A 6,739-nucleotide genomic window follows, 5' to 3' on the forward strand; every position below is an offset into this window, starting at 1 on the left:
CCCCACCCTCCCCCCCCCCCCTCCACTAAACCCCTAGACGTCCTCTGAAGATCTGAAGATCCAGCCATGTGTTGGTCTGACATGAGACACAGTGATGAGGAGTGAGGAGGAGTGAGGAGTGATGATGCAGTGGGAAGGAGTGAGGAGGAGTGAGGAGGAGTGACAAGGAGTGACGAGGCAGTGGCGAGGAGTGACAAGGCAGTGCCTACAATACAGTACAGAGTTAGGGTTCAGCATAGTGGTTAAAGTGCAGTAGAGGTTATGATTCATCACAGTGGTTAAAGTGCAGTAGAGGTTATGATTCATCACAGTGGTTAAAGTGCAATAGGTTAGGATTCAGCACAGTGGTTAAATTGCAATAGGTTAGGATTCAGCACAGTGGTTAAAGTGCAATAGGTTAGGATTCAGCACAGTGGTTAAAGTGCAATAGGTTAGGATTCAGCACAGTGGTTAAAGTGCAGTAGGTTAGGATTCAGCACAGTGGTTAAAGTGCAGTAGAGGTTGGGATTCACACACTGGTGAACTCACCACAGTGGCTTCCACGATTCCCAAACCGCTGAAACAGCAAAGTGTGAACTATAACTGCAGCAAATACAATTCAACGCACAAGAAGATGTAGTTGTGTCTGGAGAGGAGGTCGGAGAAGATGTATGGAGGAGAGAGGAGGAGCGGGAGGAGCAGGCTGCTGGAGGAGCAGAGATGTAGGTATGTATGGAGGAGGGAGGAGGAGCGGGAGGAGCAGGCTGTTTAGGGGAGCAGAGGAAGTGGAGCTGACCTCAGAGGTCGTGTTTGGCCAGCAGACCGAAGCATGGCTGCCAGGATATTTGCTTTGCCCCATCTCAGCCCATGTTATGTTTCCCATGAAGAGTCTGGGCCGGGTTTACACGAAGAGAACCGACATCTGGGCAGTGTCCAGCTGCAGCTACTAGTGGTTGAGCTTGTCTATATTTAGCACTGGTAGAGTTGGCCCAGCTCCAAGCAAGACAGAATGCAAGCAGTGATACGTTGACTTTTAAACCACAACATTGTTGACTGCTTCATCCTGATTGGTCAACTAAGTTCCAATGATGTGCATTATTTGGATTCTGATTGGCTCAAAGCTATAACAGAACAGACACATGTGAATATTTTTTTTGTATTAGCGTGCCACCAGGTATGCTAGCCTGTGCTGCTTGGCAACCATTTTGCTGTCTTTAAGGAAATGTATGGCTCGGCGGACAAATTATTATGTTTTCAATAAATGCTTGCATTTGATGTTGCTGTGTGTTTCTTTGGTGAATCCCCCCTCTATAGTATCCATAGTAACCCTTTCAGTAACTGATGCGTTAACACAACGCCCACAGCTGTGTGTAAACCACCATCTGTGCCATGTTTACCTTTAAAGCAGTGTATCACTGATGAGTTCTGCTCAGAACTCCTCACCTTCCAAAGGTACTGGCTGGAGGTACGGCTCCTTAGTGGCCCTGAACATTCTACCCTCACCGCAGCATTTAGATCATTATTTTAAAAAAACAACAATGTTGATATTGATGGATCAGTATTCCAAGTAAAATATGGTTTCCCACAGAGACGATGCACGCCATTCTGTGGATGGTTCCCAGAACGCGGCTGAGCTCCAGCCGACCATGTGACCGTTAACCGCAGACTAGGTTAGAGAAGCTCTGAGGACAGAAGCATCACGTCTCTGATCAGAGCCCCCGGTCCCCCTCGGCTCCTCATACGTCACACCGCAGCAGCATGTTCCTGTTGAGATGAAAGACCCTCACAAGACCGTCATGCTGAAGGTCTGAAGAGCCATTGTGATGCGGGATGTCCAGCACAGATCAGATGGTTCCCGGGAGAGTTGCCCTGACGATGATGCTGACAGAGGCTGAAACGGGGGATTTAAACTTCCTAGCTCATTACTCGCGCTCTCAAAGGGCTGGAAGTTCCCCCATCATCTCAATAAACACAAAGGTACTAGTACCACTACTAGGACACTTGGTTGATTTAAATACCCTGCTTATTCCTAAATACAATAGGATTATAACATTAATATTTATTTTCATGTGAAGGCTTATGAGTAGGATATTTGTGTCAACCAGACAATGAATGGTCAAGGGATCTATTTCCATAGTTCCCATAAATATGACAAGCTATCAGCAGCAAGGGAATCTTCATTTAGTGTCTAATATAAATATAATGCCACTGTGGGTGATGGGAATGTACTCTCCTGCTGGTTGTGTCCTTGAGTCAGGATGTGGTACGGCCCTTATGATTTCATCGGGCTGTTCTAAGACAAAGGATTCATACCGGCAGGTACAGCCTAACACAACCTGACGAGTGGCCTGACACCACCTAGAAAGTCTTGTTATTACCACATGACAACAAAACCAAAGGCGTTGGGGTTGGTCTCTGAGCCAGCCGGCCATCAGACAAACTGTCAGTCTCCAAAGGTATTTTCAGACCTAAAGATGGTGACGTCTCCCAGAAATGACCGTGTGAAATTAAACTGCAAAGGATGAGCATTTTAATAGATAATTATTTAGATTCGTTACCATACTTAAGTTAATAATTTAAGGATTATCCTTGGAGTCAAACCATCACCTACATTTTAATAGATTCTGAAATCCTATTCACACAATATATATGTGTGTGTGTGTGTGTGTGTGTGTGTGTGTGTGTGTGTGTGTGTGTGTTTCTTTCAGTTTTTTTGGAAGCTATTTATCCATACTATCTAAAATAGACTGCAAATATGGGATAGAATATGTTAGAAACAGGTTTTATTAATAGAATCACACACACACACACACACACACACACACACACACACACACACACACACACACACACACACACACACACACACACACACACACAGTATGATCAGCATCTGCATGATTCCTCCAGTACTTGAGAGCAGGAGTTGTAGCAGTTGGTTAATCCAGGACTTTCCCTTTTTTTTCCCTTTCCCTTCCTCCTTGCTGTTTCCAGGGTTACTCCCAGGACCTGGGGGGGGGGGGGGGTACAGGATGTAGGACTTCTCCAGATGCTGGACAGGAGACGTCAGTCTGGACAGAGGATTCCCTGAACATAAGTCTCTTCTCCACATAAACACCACGTCTAAAAGCGTCCTTCAGAGACGCTGGGAGTCACCATCACAGTTTGGTTCCTTCCCAACTTTCACTTTGAGTTGAGATTAGGGATTCATTCATCAGGCTGTTCCTGGGGTAACGCGAGAAGAGCTGGACAAACAGGCCATGTGATAGATGTGGAGGTGGAGAAGGTTCTGGGGTTTAATCCCACATGATGAGTGGGTCTGGCTGCAGGGTAACAGACCAAGCCTATTCATCCAATCACTAGAGATCTCTTTAATCTCCACTCTGGAGGAGGCAGACGGCTAGGATAAGGAAAGGGTTATTGAGATGGATTCATTTATCCTAACCTGCCTGGCCCTGTACTGTACTGCCTAGTCCTGTACTGCCTGGTCCCAGTACTGCACTGCCTGGTACCAGTACTGTCTGGTCCCGGTACTGTACTGCCTGGTACCAGTACTGTCTGGTCCCGGTACTGTACTGCCTGGTCCCTTTACTGTACTGCCTGGTACCAGTACTGTCTGGTCCCGGTACTGTACTGCCTGCTCCCAGCCTGTACTGTACAGGCAGTACGGTACAGGCTGGAAACAGGCAGTACAGTCCCTTTACTGTACTGCCTGTGGTAATGTACTGCCTATTTTCTGGTCAACATAACATTCTGGTTTCATTAGCGAGCTAAACTGGACCCAGAGAGACGCCAAACTGCTGGCCACTGGTCTATGGGAGCAGCAGTGAAAGGATCCACTCTGAGGTCAAACCCAGTGCTCTGTAAAGAGACTGAAGGAGGTCCATCCATCCCTCCGTTTCTCCTGCATTTAGAAGTCTTGGTGTTCCTGTGATTGAGGCACTATGGATTACTGCTGCCAATCAAGGAAGGCTGCCCTGATTGATCCGAACTAAGCTGGGGCCGCCTTAAATCAAAGACGGGCTCCTAAGAGGTGGAAGCACCCAGACCGCCTCACAGCGACCCCGTTAACACACCTTTAAGGACGTCATAAATACACAACAAGTCGTGCTATTTTAAATATCAAAAATACATTTTATTTAGAGCACAGATGTGGGGACATTGTCGAGTAATAAAATAAAGTGTCACGGAGGAAAGGTTCTCTTGTGTTGACGAACCAGACGTCTCAGACGTATCCGATGAGGTCGCTGCAGATGATTGGCTGCCGGCTGCCAGACTTCATCAGAGCTCTGAGGTGGAAGTGGTCTGAGGTGTCCTGCACCGCACTCAGACCCGAGAGGGACTGATGGAAGAAGGGCGTCTGGGCGGCCGTCGGGGCCGCGCCCGCCGGGCAGGAGAGCCGCTTGGGGCCGTCGGCCGTCCGGTCCGCCCGGGACTCGTCCGTAGACCTCATCCTGACCCGGCCCTCCACGCTCTTTGAGATCCCCGCCCACTTCCTCCTCATGTTCCCCAAGAACCCCCCGGGGCGGCCCGAGGGCCCCTGGCCCCCCTGGGGCAGGGCGGGCCCCTCTGGCCCTTCGGGGGGCAGGTCCATCCAGGTCTGGAGGAGGTCTGCGAAGCTGTTGTCCCCCAGCACCAGCGGCCTGCGGTTGCGTCGGCGGGTCAGCAGAGAGTTGGTCCAGTCGGCGGCGTCGCCCGCCTCGAACGGCGTCCAGGTCTCCAGGCAGGCGTCCGACGTGGAGCGGGGCCGGCGCCGCCCCCCCGGCGCCGTCCGGTTGGTGCGCAGGCAGGCGGACGCCGACACCCGCACGTTCCTGCTCCTCCGCAGCACCGCTCCTCCGCAGCACCGCCGCCTCGTCACGCCACCACGCCTCCGAGTACCCCGAGTCCAGCTCCAGGCTCCTCTCGCTGTCAGGCGACCCCGGACCCGGGCCCAGGCCCGAGTCGGCCCGGTCGCCCGCCTCCTCCTCCTCCTCCTCCTCCTCCTCCTCCTCCTCCTCCTCCTCCAGGGGGCTGGCCAGGCAGCATGCTGAGTCGTAGGTGCTGGCCGTACTGGCCGTGCTGGCCGTACTGGTCGTACTGGCGTCCGACATGCGCAGCCTGGTGTGCATCTCACGCCGTTGGCCGGGCCGCAGGGGGCGGGCAGAGTGGCGGCAGGAGGAGGGGGGCGTGGCGGGGACGGGTGGGGGCGTGGCGGAGGCTGGCGGGGGCGGGGCCGGCGAGGCTCTCCGGAGCTGCCTCAGGTCCTGGAGCGACCGCATCATGTAGTCCACCTGCTCCCGGAGACACACCCCCCCCCCGGGGTCCTGCAGGCAGAGCTGAGGACACACGGCAGAGGATCAGTGGGCCGCCACATCACACGCTCACAGGAACTGGTACTGTTACTGTTTCCTGTCCAGGCCCTCCCTAAAGACACACGCACGGCGGACAGGGTTCAGCTGGTTTGATAAGAGGACGTCTCTGAGGCCTACAGGTAAGATCTGCCCGAGACACTTCCTCTAGTCCTGCTGCCTCAACGCTACATCTGTCTCATCAAACCCCTGGAGGAGCAGGTCTGTGGTGTGAAGGGTTAACAGTACGTTGGTCAGGCTGAGAGAGAAGCTGATGAAATGAAAGCAGCACTCAGGGGGATGAGACCAAGGACACTCACACACCATGTTGACCCTGCTCGCTGCAACCAGAACCCGGCTGGACGGTCCACGCTGCGGCTAACGGGGCAGCGGAGGCACCATCCATCAATCACTACACCGGATCATCGTGAGTTTCAACGTCATTTACCGCCAAGGAGTAAAACTTTGATCGCTGAACGCAGAATAAAAGAACAAAGAACTGACAGATATAACTCACCATTCCTTTACTTCTCATCTGCACCATTTTCTCTCCTTTAAAGTCCTGATCCTGCAACCAAAGTAAGTCATTAGAAACACATTATCTACTGCCCAAGATCAGGTAATATACTGTGTATATATATATATATATATATATGCACACACACACATTATATATATATATATATATATATATATACATATATGCATATACACATATACATACATACATACATACATACATACATATACATATACTGTACATAAGATAAGATGAGCCTTTAATGTCTCTTAGGTAGAGAAATTTGTCTTGGGCAATCGAGAGAGTGTGGTTACAAAATTTACAAAAAACATACATAAACACAGAAGGTGAGCTGACACCAATGAACACAGAGACATATAATTATAAACATAGAACATATAACAAGTCCTCCGTTTAAAATAAACAAGTCACGTACCTTGAATCCTTGAATCCAAAGATAATTAAAGTGATGTTAAATATTAACGGTCATCGGCTCCTCTTGATGCTGACCGAATAACACAAGAGGACAAGCGGAGGAGACTGACTGAAGGGACGCGAGGAGGAAACGGACAGAGTGACGGAGGACGCGCTGCGCTCCTCTTTAAAAGACACGCGCCAGTCAGTCCGTCTAGCTATGTGCAGGAATCAGCCAATCAGATCTCAGGAGGCGAGCTGCGTAATAGACCTCTGAAGAATAAGTCCCGCCTCCGAGGCTCCGATTCCCTCGGTCAAATGTCAATGGGAAATAACATGGGTTTTTTGAATGATCGTACATAACAAACTCTGTAGGTTGCGAAGAAGTAAATGCTGTGTCACGTTTTGAACTACACACATTTTCCATCTAGTTTCGACTGGCTTTTTGGATTGTCGATGCCGTTAAAATAGCATTTATAATCGCCAAAACGGGGGT

The 6,739-nt window shown here is 50.3% G+C and overlaps 1 pseudogene across 1 annotated transcript; it reads right to left on the reverse strand.

Annotated features, from left to right (window-relative positions):
- Window positions 1-4,172: 4,172 nt before the first annotated feature.
- LOC311338525 (PAK4-inhibitor inka2-like) lies at window positions 4,173-6,390 on the reverse strand (annotated as a pseudogene). The gene is made up of 3 exons: window positions 6,266-6,390; window positions 5,827-5,877; window positions 4,173-5,297 (listed from the first exon to the last, which is right to left on the reverse strand). The product of its transcript is annotated as a PAK4-inhibitor inka2-like (transcript).
- Window positions 6,391-6,739: the final 349 nt, after the last annotated feature.

The sequence above is a fragment of the Micromesistius poutassou genome, assembly GCF_964030765.1.
Source record: "Micromesistius poutassou genome assembly, chromosome: 2".
NCBI classification, from domain to species: domain Eukaryota; kingdom Metazoa; phylum Chordata; class Actinopteri; order Gadiformes; family Gadidae; genus Micromesistius; species Micromesistius poutassou.